This window comes from Halichoerus grypus, chromosome 10 (genome assembly GCF_964656455.1).
Source record: "Halichoerus grypus chromosome 10, mHalGry1.hap1.1, whole genome shotgun sequence".
NCBI classification, from domain to species: Eukaryota; Metazoa; Chordata; class Mammalia; order Carnivora; family Phocidae; genus Halichoerus; species Halichoerus grypus.
Genome location: NC_135721.1, coordinates 119326144 through 119340583, shown reverse-complemented (window position 1 = coordinate 119340583; position 14440 = coordinate 119326144). Strand labels below are relative to the sequence as shown.

The 14440-nt window shown below is 43.0% G+C and overlaps 1 long non-coding RNA gene across 2 annotated transcripts in view; it reads left to right on the top strand.

Moving 5' to 3' along the window:
* The window catches only part of LOC118531752 (uncharacterized), a 358190-nt gene extending 346142 nt beyond the window's left edge, over window positions 1-12048 (top strand). The window contains exons 5-6 of one of the 2 annotated variants that reach the window (XR_013441527.1): window positions 5737-5818; window positions 8053-8100. This is a non-coding gene — a long non-coding RNA (uncharacterized LOC118531752). Of the gene's footprint in view, window positions 1-5736; window positions 5819-8052; window positions 8101-11919 lie in introns of those variants that run through there. The other variant, XR_004915383.2, reaches the window with a different exon arrangement.
* The last annotated feature ends 2392 nt before the right edge of the window (window positions 12049-14440 follow it).

Here is a 14440-nt window from a genome sequence, read left to right as displayed (position 1 = left end):
TCATAACAGCTAGAATCTCAGAATTAGATAGTACCCAGGAGATTCCCTAATCTTAACCATCCTCTCAACCGGAATGTTTTTATAGCCTCCATACCAGAGCTTTTTCACCTGGGGTCTGTAAACTTCAGTGGAAAATATTACACCTTCATTTTCCTTCTATTATGACTGTAAGCAATAATTATAGTTGTATTTGTCATATCTTGAACTTAATCACCAATAGATATCACAGATAGTTCATATCAGTGTAGTTATCACAGCTGTCTTAACATCTTATGTATTCTCCTATGGCCTCAAAATGATAGTTATTTGATCTCATGCTAGGTATTATTATTTAATATGAATAAGGAAGAACACACAGAACTGTATTTCAAATATTTTAACATTTTCATCTTTTTCAAGATAAATGTTTTTACTTATAAATCTATGTATTTTTACTTCATATTTCTAACAACAGTATTCTCCACAATGAGATACCACTACACACACACCAAAATGGCAAAAATTAAAAAGATTGACAACCCCAAATGTTAACAACTATGCGGAGTGATCAGAAATCTCCTATGTTGCTGGTGAAGGTATAAAATGGTACAACCATTGGAAAATGACTACTACTGTCTTATAAAGTTAAATATCACCTATCCTATTTCTTTATGCACGATAAATGAAATGTATGTCTACAAGAAGACTTGCACACTGTGTTCATTGCAGCTGTACTCATAACTGTTTAAAAAAAAAACATATTGGAAAGAGCCCAGGTGTCCATCAACAGAAGAGTAATGAACAACCCATGGATTATTGGAAGATGGAGCACCAAAGGAGCACCACTCAGGAAAAATGGTAAAATAAATGAACTACTGATGCATGTAGTATCAGCATGGCTGAATCTCAAAAACAAGCTGAGTGAAAGAAGCCTTAGCCCGAAGAGTACATATTGTGTGTTCCATTTGTACGAAGCTCTAGAACAGGCAAAGCTAATCTGTGGTAGAAAAACAAATCAGAATGGAGGTTGCCATTAGTGGTGCAGAGGTGGGAGCTGGCTGGGAAGGAACGAGGGTGCGGCTTCCTTCACCGAGCATAGCTTTTGAGACTCCTGCTTGGAGAATGTGCCAGTGCTTCTATCCTTTTGGTTGCTGAGTAAGACTCCTTGTATGAATCTACCGCCAATTGTTTATCAAGTCTTCTACTGATGGACACCTCAGCTATTATGCTTTGGGCCACTATGGGGACGCTATTATAAAAATTCTTGTATACATTTGTTTTAGGACCTAGAGATCCTCACCTTTTGAAGATGACGTGATACTTTCCTTCCTGATTAGGCTGTCTGCTTGAGCATCCTCAGGAGCCCTATAGGCAGCACAACCCTCTTTCAAAGGCAGTCTTGGTTCCCCTGCATTGTGTCTTTAGCCCTGGAGGGGCATGTGTTGCTGATAACATTGTTAAATAAGTGAATAGGACAGCTGGAAACAGCCCCTTGTCAGCCTCCACTACTGGCTAGAGCTGGCTCAATGAGTTGCTGGTGAGTGCTGGTCTTTCTCAAATCCTTTTTTACACACACTCCACTGAAACTTTGGCTATCTTCAATCCTGCTCGATTTAATAGTCTTTCTCATATAGTTGCAGCTACCTGGATGCAAGTCCACTTTTAGGAAATAGGCATCATTCTTAACTGGAACCCAGAGTCTATTCTCTGGCCACCCTCTTACGAAGCTCGTTGTTGCCCTTACCTGAACTCTAGTGTTGCAATGCCCTATTACTCTTCCAGGATATCAGACCCTCCTGGTCCAACTGACCTCTATAAGCAGCCTCACTCTAATGGTTGACATCTGAACAACTCTTTCATTCATTGACCCTCTGTCTAGTTTCCTGTGCCAAGCCCCCAAGTCAGGCCACTTCTATTACCCATTACCCAAGCCTGGTTAAGTCTTAAAAATGTACTGATTGGGACCCTTATAAAACCTTTCCATGTGACCTCAGTGGCACCACAAGTGACTAGACCAGGAAGAAGCAATATGGAGTGCTTCACATCTTCTCTAAACTGCTCAAAATTTCATTCTTCAGTTCTTACTTGAAACAAATGTTTCACACACACAAAAAGGTAATTGTCCTCCTGAGAGCTCCCTTTTGAATGTCGTCTCTCTTACCTTAAAATGATATCTCCTTAATCACTGTCGCTAAGTTTTCTTAGGTTCCAAATTAAGAGTTTTCCTATAAGGAGGTGTGGTGGGTAGATCAAAGACAAAATATGCTTACTGGATGCCTTCTATGTGTTAGTTTCCATGTTCCATTTAACATTAAGTAGAATATGTGAGTTAGGTTTGTTCACTGCTAGTGACAAGGACTGGAAGTAAAGACAATATATGCAAGATTAAAGATCATGTCTCTTTCAGTAAAGGAGTTCATAGGTAGGCAATCCAGGACAGGTGTACTACTACCCAGATTCATCAGAGACCCCAGACAACTTCTATCTTTAGCCTCTACTATCTTAGCATGCAGCTTCTAGTCCCCAAAATGGCTGCTGGGGCTTTAGCTATCACCATCTGCATTCCAGACAACAGGAACAAAGCACAGGGAGGCACTTTCCAGCTGTGTTAGCTCTCTTTAAGAAGCCACCACATCATCTTTTGGCTTGTTCTCTTTAGGCAGTGATTAGTCACATGACCACACAAGATGTAAGGCAGTTGGAAAATGTCTACTTCTAGTTGGGCACTGTCATCCTAAGTAAAATTGGGATCTGTTTGTTTGTTTGTTTGTTTCTAAGGAAGAAGAGAAAATGGATCTTGAGTGGGACATAGAAGTTTCTGCCAAGGGGCAGATTCCAGAATCAGGCCTGTTTTATGCTAAGCTCATGCTGCTTCTGTATCATTAGAGCTCTCTGGTATGTTTTATACTTGTATCCTTAGAGAACTGCTAAACAATTTTCAGGGTGTTAATCACTGCCTTCTTTATACCACATCTTTGCTTTGCATCTCCTTTTAACATTGCAAATATTTGAACACATTTCTTTCATCCCCACTTAAAGTCCACCAAGGACTCAACTCATATGGTTATCCTTACAGCCAAGTACAGAGCCCAGTCCATTGTTTTGACAGGCATTTGATAATTGATAAATGACTATAGATCTAAAAAGCATTTGTCCCTCTTTGTCCGGCACATGCTCCAACTCCTCCATGACAATTTATAGAAAAGAAATTGTTTTTGTCTTTGCTACTCCCAAATTCACCTCTTCTACCATTATTTTGGGATATGCTTTTATTTTAACAAAATAATTCCAACAGAAATGCACATGTGATGGCTTGTTGTCTACCAACTGGAATAGGAATTTTGCCAAGCTTTATACACTCATTTTGTTCTCAGAGCATCAGTGTAATGCTCTCTACCTCTCACAGCTCATTCTTAAGAGACATTATCTCAACCAGCTCTGAAAGGTATAACACTTTACTGTTGTTACACTTAGGAGCAAAGGCAGAAAAGACAGAAAGGCCTGTGGTGGTCTAACTAATGCCATTACAATGGATTATGAGGTGAGAGTGTTTATGTAGCTTTTTAGAACACAAAACTCTCTCATAACACTATCTGGAGATTGCAGAAGTAAAAAGTTAATGGCAGGAAATGCTAGATTTAGTAAAAATATTCTCTATGCTTTGGACCACATTATGGAAAGATATGTTTTATAAGGATAATTTTATACTAGGTGTTTGCTGTCATCTGCAAAGTGGTGTGAGTTTGTTTAGAAGTTAACTCTTATCAGGCCCCCAAAGGAAGATGATGGAAATGAATTAGTCTACACGGTAAGATAGATAGATAGATAGATAGATAGATAGATAGATAGATAGATAGATAGATGATAGGTAGATAGATAAAGATCAGCTAAGGCATGGAAATATCAGTGGTGAAATGTTGCAGGAGGGCAAAGACTCAGTTCACAGTCTTTGCTTCCTTGTGGCCCCGGATTGCCAGGATGGTGAAGATATAGCTCTCCCAACTAAAGAACCTTCATAGGAAGGTACCTAGGATGGGGAGGCACGGCTGAAGCAATGCACATGATGAAGGAATCAAGAGCTGGGGTATTGATTCTGGAGAAGAGGAGGCCTAAGAAGACACGGTCACAAAGGAAAGGAGCAAGGTTTGGCTTTAAGGAACTCAAGGGATAGGACCAAAATGATGAACCTATAGAAGATAGACTACAGCTCATTAAAAGGAATAGCTAAAACTCTAAGCATCCTCAGAGCAGTCCAGGTAGTCTGAGTAGAAAGTGAGTTCTCTGTGGCTAGAGGAATTCAACCAGAAAGTGGATGTCTGTTTGGCAAGAATCATCAAACAAGAGGCATGAGCAAAACCACTGCTGCCCTGACTCCATGCCACCCCCAAGATTTCTTACCAGATTGTTGCAAGAGTCTCCCAGCAAATCTCCCTGCTTTGGCCTTGCCTTTCAGAAAAAAGAAAAAAGAAAAAGAAATCTAAAAGAGCCTGAATGACCCTCCTAAGAGTAAATCAGATCATGTCACTACTCTGCTCAAAACCCTCTTATGAACTCTTGTCTCACCTCCTGTGAAAAACACAGTCCATATAATGTTCTAAAGAATATGGAAAATATGGCCCCCCTTATGGCTATCTCTCTGAACTCATCTCTTGTTACTCTCTCCCTACCTCATTCCACTCCAACCACATTGGCCACCTTGTTATAACTCAAATACCTCAGGAATGCCTCAGGGCCTTTGCACCTGCTCTTCCTTCTGCCTGGAATGTCCTCCCTCCTGATATCTCCATCTTGGCTGGATCTGCCACCAATTACTTATCTCTTCCCAGCTGTCAGTTTTTCAGTGAACCTCTCACAGACTGCCTCCACTCTTGCACCCCTGTCTGCTAGCCTTGCTTTATTTTTCATGGCACTCCACACCATCTGACATATCATGTTTTTTACTTGCTAATGTATTGTCTCCCTCCACCACATGAATGTAAGTGCCATGAGGGCAAGAGTCCATCTCTGTCTTGTTTACAAGGTACATCCAAAGAACCTGGAGGAGTGGCAATGCCTGGCATAAGACAGGTATTTGGAAAATAAATGTTGAATGAATGAATGAATGAATGAATCCTCAAAGACAGGGTTCCAGACTTCAAGAAATGAGGCTGTAGACTCTGGAGAGCCCCTGGATAGGTTTAAATAAGGTCATCGTATCATTACTTTTGTATCTAAAATGATCTCTCCAACAGAATCAGGAAGGGAGACTTGGGGTTCCAAGCCATGCACAGAAAGGGAGGCCACAGAGCGAACTAACTCATAGTCCAGGCAGGAGGCACAGAGGGCAAGAGTGCTGTTCTTGGAAGAGATGTTTTTGGATTTAAAACTAGGCAGAGAAATTCTATTTTGGATGCCTAGCTTATCTGTACAAAGTTATTGGGTTGCCTGAGAGCCCTTTCTCTGCTGGGCCCCAAACTTCATCACTACAAAGCCACATGGTCAATGCTTTCCTTTCCAGTATGGTGAGACGATGTGTAGGAATGTTTTCCTTGGCTGTCATAGTCCCAAATCAGGACCAATAGGATCAAGTCCAACCAGAGCCCAGATCTAACCCTGCTCCAGAACAGACCGGACATTTGGTGTGTGAACAGACAGCTCAGATACCAACCCCCAGTTTCCATTACAAAAATAATAAAAGTTTGAGGGAAATGAGATTGGAAAACCAAAGTAAGTAGAAGACTCAAGACATCCTCCTATTTATTTTTCTTCTGTTTCTAGGCCCTGAGCCAGGAGGGCCCTCTTCCCAGTGGTTGCCTGGTTACAGCCTGAGAGGTTCGCCAGGGTAACATCTGGAATAAAGGTGGGTGGGCAAGGAGCCAGGGTCTGCTCAACTTGAGAGGGATCTGAGAAAGAAAGGAAAATAGAATTTTTTTTTTTTTGTCTAATTACTGCCCAACCTTGAGGACAAAGGAAGGAAATATTTAAGATAAACAGAAAATATGTTAAAAGGTTTTCTTTTAAAGGGTTATTACAACTCATTAACATAGCAAAGGAACAGGAGGCATGAGGGAACTCTGGAAATTACAGCCATTTTAATTAGTTGTGTTTTGGAGTGGACATTTGTCACTCATGACCCTGGGCAACTCTGCATTTTGTGTCATTTAGTATTATTTTTGAGTGCAGTCTGGTTTAGAGTAGAAGGAACTACATGAAAATACCTAATAATTATAATGGTAATATTAATCACAAATATTTATCAGTTGCTTACGATGTTCCACTCTATATGCATTATCTCATTTAATCCTTATTGTCCTTTAAATAAGACTGAACCTCAGAGATGGTAGGAAGTTTACTACTGAACAGCTCTTCACAATCATCATAATTATTCCTATTATGATAATTTAAGACCACTCTGATTTTAACTATAAATGGACACCTAGATGTAGGTATAGATGTAGGACATGCCTCAAAAAAAAAAAAAAGCTAAATATTTTTGTTCAGGCAGAAATGAAATCTTATGATTAAAACCCGGAAGCAAATGGTAAAATAAAGACAAGAGAGCCACAACTATAATGTAAACTCATAAGGGCAGGGCACATAATTATTCTGTTTATGACTGTACCTACAGTATTCAGCAGACACTGGTGCCTAGTACTAGCTTAATAAATTACGGTGACTCTGCTAGATAACTACCAGTTTCTAATAAGAGATAATCAATACGTAAATCCAAGATGACCCCTACTTATTGGTGATATTTGACCCAAGAAGAACTCTTGTTGAAAAATATTCTACACAAGATTCTACTCAAGTAAACACTGCTTACCAAACAAAGATCCTGTTGGGTCTTCAGCTCAGGAGCCTCATCTTCTATCAGTCAGATGGGTGTAAAGGATGATTATGTAGAATGTTGAATTCATACAATTCAAAGCACCTGCTTGTTTGACACCCACAGAGTGCTGAGCCCTCTTGCTCTAAGCACTATAGACTCAGCTGTAGATTAATCACTGGAACTGTCCTCAAGAAACACAAGGCCCAACTGGGGAGATGGGCCCAGAAGTGGAGAAATGGATTAAGTGCTCTTCCAAAGACATTGTATATACATCAAAGGAGGTAGCTTGGTAATTAGGAAGACATTGGAGAGAAGACATGGTTGAGTTGAGTTGAGTCTTGCAGTCATGATTGTCAGGCACCCAAATGGAGAAAGCGTATTCCAGGAAGAGGGACCCACTTGATGTTGGGAGATGAGGCAGGATCACTCATTCAAGGGCTCCTACAGCCTGTTTACAAGTTTGGATTCTGTTCTCTAAGTAACAGAAAACTAAAAGGGGAAGGAAATTTTCAAACACAGAGGTTATATTATCAGGAGTTAGGACAGGTTGGCTGCAGATGGTAAGAAAGTAGTATGAGGCATTTTGTCACACACGAAGGAGGGGGCACAAGTTTGAAGAGAAGAGAATAAGGTCAGGTTTGGGGTGTACTCATTGCTGTGTGTCTTCTACGCAGCCAGACAAGCAATAGAGACAGCAGTTGGGGGTTCAGGACAGTGATGGCAACTGGGGAGAGTGTTTGGGGATTCACACTTGCAGAAAGGGAGATGGTGTCCCCACTCAGGGTGGGGATGTGCAGAGCTACGATTCTTTCCCTCTTCTAGGTCATGAATCTTTTGAAAATCTCATGTAATGCTATAGACTCCATGTCAGGAAAACATCAAAAAGTTACATGTGTACACATCAAGTCTGCATTTGATGTCAGGATATTCCAAGACTCTAGAGAACCACAGAGCCTCAGTTAAGAAACTCTGGAATATGGGGAGGATGAAGAGGGGCCATTCTTGGCTGTAAGAAGTCTGGGTGGTGAAAAGGTCAGAGACATTCAAATAGAAGAGTTTACAACAGTGTCCCACCCCCACCCCAGCCCAGGCCCAGGCTTCCCAGAAAGTCAAGTGACATTTGTTTCTGAGTTTAAATATTTGGATTTAGCAGAGTAGACTTTTGGGCTCTTGTCAACTCTTTAAAGTAGTTGAGAAACCCCCCTTCCCACCTTCTTACCCATATTTCTTTTTCCATGCCCTGCACCATACTGATGTGCCTTTAGAGGAGCTCCATGGACCCATAGGAAGAGGGTGACGGGAAGTTCACTTTAGATTCTTCACAACTGTGAGTTACTAACTGGGGAAACATCTATCCTGGTTGTAAAAGACACTTGGGGTTTTCTCCAGAGCTTCACAAAATGGCAAGAGTTACTTAAAAAAGTAAATCAAAACATGATAATGATAGAAAACAGCTCCTGGACTTGTAAATGTTCTTGTCCTTCCCACAGCCAGCCTTGAAATCTCAGTAGCCAGGTTTGTGACTGCTACGGATGATTCGTCCATAAATAAAGCAGTCACGGTACAACAACGTCCACATCTTTCCTGAATTTCTCTGAAACGCTCCTGAGTCCTTCTGCCTCCATGGCAATCACAACCTGAAGTCCCTCTCTCAGGACCATCTGGTCTTGGTTTAACCACGCAGTTGCCCTGTTCACTGGTCCCCTCAGTCCAGGATGATCTCTTGCTCTGGCTTTTGTCCCCTACCTCTCTCCTCCCACCCCACCCCTATCTGTTTATCACCCACACTGCCTTTCAGATTGTCTTTCTAAAGTGAAAATATTGACTCACACCTTCCCTTGCTTAGACTGGTGTTCAAAGCCCTTTTGATCTGGCCCCTCCCACCTCACCAACCTCCTGTCCCCTGGCCTCCCACTCCCCCACATCCTGCATGTCAGCCACACCACCCTACCTCCATCCCCAGCACATGCCTTCCTCTTTACCACCTCAGTGCACATGACCATCTTGTTCTAGAATATCTGGTGAACGTAATTCTAGTCTTCAAGGTTCACCTCAAACACTGTACCCTCTGGGGTAGCCCCTCTGACCCCTTCCCCACTCCCAGCGAAGACCAGTTTCCTTTCCATGAGCTCCTGTGAAGTTCTGAGCACTTGGGTATAATAGCACATGATGGAGTACATGGATTATGCTGTTCATGTAGGAGTGTTTATAGGCTTGTCTCTCCCCACACTAGACTTTGAGCTCCCTGACACCATTGGTACATTACTGAAGCCATGCCAACTGCAGGAATGGGGCCATTCAGTGGTTTCCCCAACTTTCTCCTCATCCAGGGAGAAATTCCCTTATATGAGATTTTCTAAAATATTGACCCAAAGAAGCATGGGCATATTTAACCTCCTTAGAAACATTCTTCCAAGACAGGAAGTGTAATGTGAATAGGCAAGTGATTCCTCCTAGGGTACGTGATATTTATTTTTCTTATTAAAGTGGGAAAAATGAGTAGCAATTGCTCTGTGTTACCACATGCACTTAGGTCCGATATTCTATGTCATACTTGCCCCAAATTCAGTCTGTTTTCACATCCTATTGATTCGTATGATTTCATCTTCTCTCCATTCCTTCCCCTCCCCTTCTCTCCCCTCCTCTCCCTTCCCCTTACTCCCTGCCTAGTCACACAGCAAATGTTAGCTGACTGCTTCCTCCCCATCCTGTCTTGGGGGACACGGAGCGGTGCTTCCAAACATTCATGTGCCCATGAATCACCGGCGATCTTGTTAAACTGCAGAATCAGATTCAGCAGGTCGAGGGCTGAGCCTGAAATTCTGCATTTCCAACACACCCCCAGGCGATTTGGACCACCCTTTAAGGAACAAGAATGTAAGGGCATGGGATGAGTCAGATAGAGACCGTGCTCTCAACAACACGATGACCTTGAGAGCCAGTCCCAACTTGGTCTCCTGGGGAGGGAGTTCCCCTCTGGGTCCACCAGGGCACAAAGTGCAAATTCCTGCTTTTCTTAACTGAGATATAATTGATAGATTGGTAGTTGCCAGAGGTGGGGTTGGGGTGAGCAAAAAGGGGTTAGGTGGTCCAAAGGTACAAATTTCCAGTTATAAAGTCAGTCAGTCCTGGGGATGTCATGTACAGCATGGGGACTGTGGTTAATTATTCTGTATTGTCTATGCGAAAGTCACTAAGAGATTGGATCTTAAAAGCTCTCATTAAAAGGCCTATTTGGGGGCGCCTGGGTGGCTCCAGTCGCTTAAGCGTCTGCCTTTGGCTCAGGTCATGATTCAAGGGTCCTGGGATCTAGCTGAGCAAGGAGCCTCCTTCTCTCTCTCTCCCTCTGCTTCTCACCTCTTGTGCTCTCTCTCTCTCCCTCTGTCAAATAAATAAAGTATTTAAATATAAACCAATAAATACATAAACACATAAACATAAAAGGCCTATTCGTCATTGAAGGGGAGAAATATGTGGGAGGATAATGTGGGGCTGGGAAAAGGGGAGAAGGAGACATTCCTTCTTTGTCCCCCGAAATGAAGGTTGGGGTGGTGAGCCAGGCCAGAGTAGCATGCTCACAATTCTGATGTTCCTTTGAAGGACAAGCTGAACCAACTATGAAAGTCCAGATTCCGATGTAAAGACCTCTAAAACATAGCGAAGGGAAATCTCATTTGCGTGCTTGAGGAGGGCAAAGGAGGAGACTGAACGACTGAAATGCACCCAGAGGCCAAGGGGCCGGAGGCTCCTTCCTACTGTCTTCAGATCATGAGTTATTTGTCCCTCTCAGATGCATGCAATCGTTCATTCATTTGTTCATGCATTCATTCTCACATCTCATCTCCTGCAAATACTTAGTGTACACCTGCCATGTACCAAGATACTATATATACGTTTTCACGAAAGGCAGTGAAAATAAAACATAAAATAAGACAGGAGTGACGATACAGCTCCTTCCATTTTTCAGTTCAGGTTGATTAGTTTATAGCATCCTTTGGCTATCGTTAGCTAAAAACCGGCCCAATTTCAACACTATCAGGAACATGTACCTCTGCTTTGCCCCCAGGGATATCAGGAAATCACATTTTAGGTCCCTGATTAACTTCAGGCACACGATCTCTTTTCTTTCTCCTTGAATTACCAACCTAAAGACCTTATTTTTAAAAGAGTGAATGGTGGTTTAACCTAATTCCTGATTTATTTTAGCAAGTGCGTACTGACTCCCGGGGAGCATAACATCGCTGTCTAAACGTGCACAAATGCCCTCTTCAGCCATCCATTCTCCAGTGGTGCCTCGGAGCCAGTAAAGATACTGCAGCAAAATTTGATAATCCCTCTTTATACACCTTTACAGAATGTGACCGTCTTTGTCTGCCTACATTCTTTCCTTTTATACACCGTTCCTCGAAAATCACTCCGATAAAATGAGCCTATTTTCCTCACCATTGGTAGACATCATTCAAAAACTTGAGCCTGTCAGAGAGCGTTCCCTGTGCAGCCGTGCTGGAGATTTACAACACTTCCTCTTCTTTTTATTTATCACAGTATTATACAATTATCTAGTTTTACCCTTAAAAATGGTATTTAAAAAGTGCCCATTTAAGAATTCATACCCAGAAAATATTAATGATGGTTGCCTCTGGAGAGCAGGATTTACAGGGTAAGAGAGATGGAGAGATATTCTGCCTTTTTATTGTATACTTAGATCACTTGATTTGTGTGTGTGTGTGTGTGTGTGTGTGTGTGTGTGTGTGTGTGTCGGACATCTGATCTTTATACAAAAACAATTTTTTTTTTAAATACACCTTCTACCAAGTTTGATAAATGTGAACCAAGAATTATAGAGCTTGGTGATAGGTATTCCTACCAGTCCTTTTAGGGTCCAGGCCACAGGCCATAGCCAAGGAAATGACAGAGCCCAGGAAAAGCACCTGTAAGCATCATCTGGGATGCCCCCACCCCGTTGCTCAGCCACCTCCTCACCAGCAGCCTTGTTCTTCCTCCTGACCTTGTCTGCCTGCCTTGCCATGATGTCTTCACACCTTTTCACCTGGGATGTCAGCACTTGCCTGAGTCTCAGTCTCCCTGGCTCATGGGTTTGTTCTAGTCTGAATTCATCTCCTTCTTTCTAGCACAACACATGAAGACTGACTCATGGTGACAAACCACCAGCTTGAACTTGGGCTCCCTCGAGTGAAACACCTTCAGATGAAGCCAAGTGGATTTGGAATGACTTGTCCCTGCAGTTCAGAAGCTGTCATAGAGGGGCTCAGGTAGGGGTCTAAATATGGCCACTCTTCCCTTCCCAAGTCATTATTCACTCTTAGTAAGTTTTGATTGTCCATCCTTTCCCCACCCCCAGTTTCTATCATTTCCTCCTCTACTGCAAATGCATTTATGATTAGACTTAAGCACAAGGAAGGAGTTTCCCCCTATCATTTATTATGTCTCCTCAGGGACAGTAGTGTCAGTAAGCCAAGCCAAAACCTCATCAGACACTCTGTTTTGGTAAAAAAAAAAAAAAAAAAAAAATCTCAGAAGATAACCCAGCATCCCCTGTCAGGGACTGGAAACCATCAAGCAAGAACACACATTGGCAAAGGAAGCCACCCTGTGCTCTGAGCTCACCTGCCCAGGTTGAAGGTCAACCACCTGGGCTCTGATCCACCTGGGCTCTGATCCCAGCTTGGGCAATCTCATGACATCATCCATCCACCACCTGCCTTGTACTTTTAATCTCTTCCCTCTCTACTGACTACTTATGGTCGGGTTACAAACAATTCTATTGGTTTTCATCTTAAAAATAGAATAAAATAAGCCAAACAATCCCCTCAAAAAACCAGTTACATCGGAACCTCTGGGATGGAGCCCAGGCATCAGTATTTTTTTAAATGCTCTCCAGGGGATTCTCATGTGCACCCCAAGTGGAGAGCTGGTACTCAAGAGAAATCTCTGGAAGAAGCAATTTTCCCTTTTTCTTCACTCCTCTGTACCTCCTGATTTATTGCATTCTGGTTTTGACCATCATGGCCCGACATAAGGACACCACCAACCCTTCACCCAGTGGCCACTTTTCTGATCTGTCTTCTTAGGTGCAATTTGACATCCTTTGCCTCCCTTTGCCTCATTGAAAGCCTCTCCTCTGGGATAATTTCCTGCTTTTCTTCTAAACTTGGACTGCTTCTCTTCATTTTCCACCATGGGCTCCTGTTTTTCCAGTTTGGAGGTGGAGTGAGGACAGGAAGCAGACTACATAGCAAGATTCTCCCCAGGGCTTTTATATGGCTAACATTCTTATATGGATAATACTGTTCAGAAAACATTCAGAAACAAACAAAAAAAAAAAATTAAGAAAACTGAGCTAATTCCAAAAAATTCAGGCAAACACCAGGAAATGGGGTAGAGAAGATGCCAACCAGATGTTGCTGAGTGCCAGCTGTAAGAGTTTGGGATCAGACCCCAAACTTGGCTCAGAAGAAACACAAAAGCCAGATTCCTCCAGAACAAAGCTCCTGGGGACCTGGGGCCAAGCTTTTATTCAGTCAGAGAGACGGCAGTGTTAGGGGGCAGAACGAAGTGATATTAGTTTCAGCCGCATCTACTGTAAACTCCAGAATTCGCTCTTCCTTGGTCTTGGAGTCATATTCAGGGAGGGCAAACCCACATCACACCACTTTGACTCCTGGGAAAAGTGCAAAGAGTTAAGACCAAAAGGCAAGTCGGGGAAGGATCTGAGAGCCGGGTAGCTGTAGCCACAGCCCCTCCCGGTCCCCAGGATCCGAGCTGTTACAGTTCTGTTTTAAAATAAACTAAGATTCAGATGAACAGAAAGTTTGTATTTCACATTAACATTGTGGCTTTTTCTCAGCAGGGTGTTTTTATTTTCTCTGTCACTTTGCATTACAGGACTAACCCAGCTTTCCAAAAGAACAGCTCCATCAGATAAGTAAACAGCCTGAAGTGTGGAGTGTCGATTGAAGCATTTGAGGCTCCCTGACTCAGGGAAGCTGTGGCCATCAAGGTCAGTAGCTGTGCGCCCAGAGCATTAGCTTCAGGCTCAGCTCGAAACTGGGCTGGCAAAGAGGCCGTGCCTCCTCTTCTAGGCTGTGCTGCCTTGCGTATTCTCATGGGCCAGCAAAGATGCAGCTGGAAAAATCGCTCACTGTAACTTGCCCCAGCTCTTCCCAGCACAGATGTGGGCACTGACGACTGCCCCCAAGCACCTTAGCTCTCCCCAGTCCAGGATAATGACGACCTGGTTAAGAAGGATGTCGGCATATCCCTGCCCATCAGGAAAGTGAGTTCAGAAATGGTTACATTCTGTATATGGCAGTTAGCACACGTGGGGGTGAGGGAGAACACAACACAAACCCACTTGCTGCATATAGGCACTTCCATCCCAAGCTCTTATATATTGCTTAAGGCCTGGCGGTCTCCTATACTTGTTTTTGATTCTCACTCTTGATGCTGTGGGTAATGTAACCCAAGATAGAATTATGGCCTCCCAACCCTGACCCACCCTCTACAACACCCGTTTGAGCAACCCTACTACATCCGCATCCTGGCTAGGCCTCCTTGAGTGAGCTTGACTTTGATAGAATAAAGAAAACTCTGCCAAGACCCAAGTCCCTCTGCCACTATCCCCCACCCTTG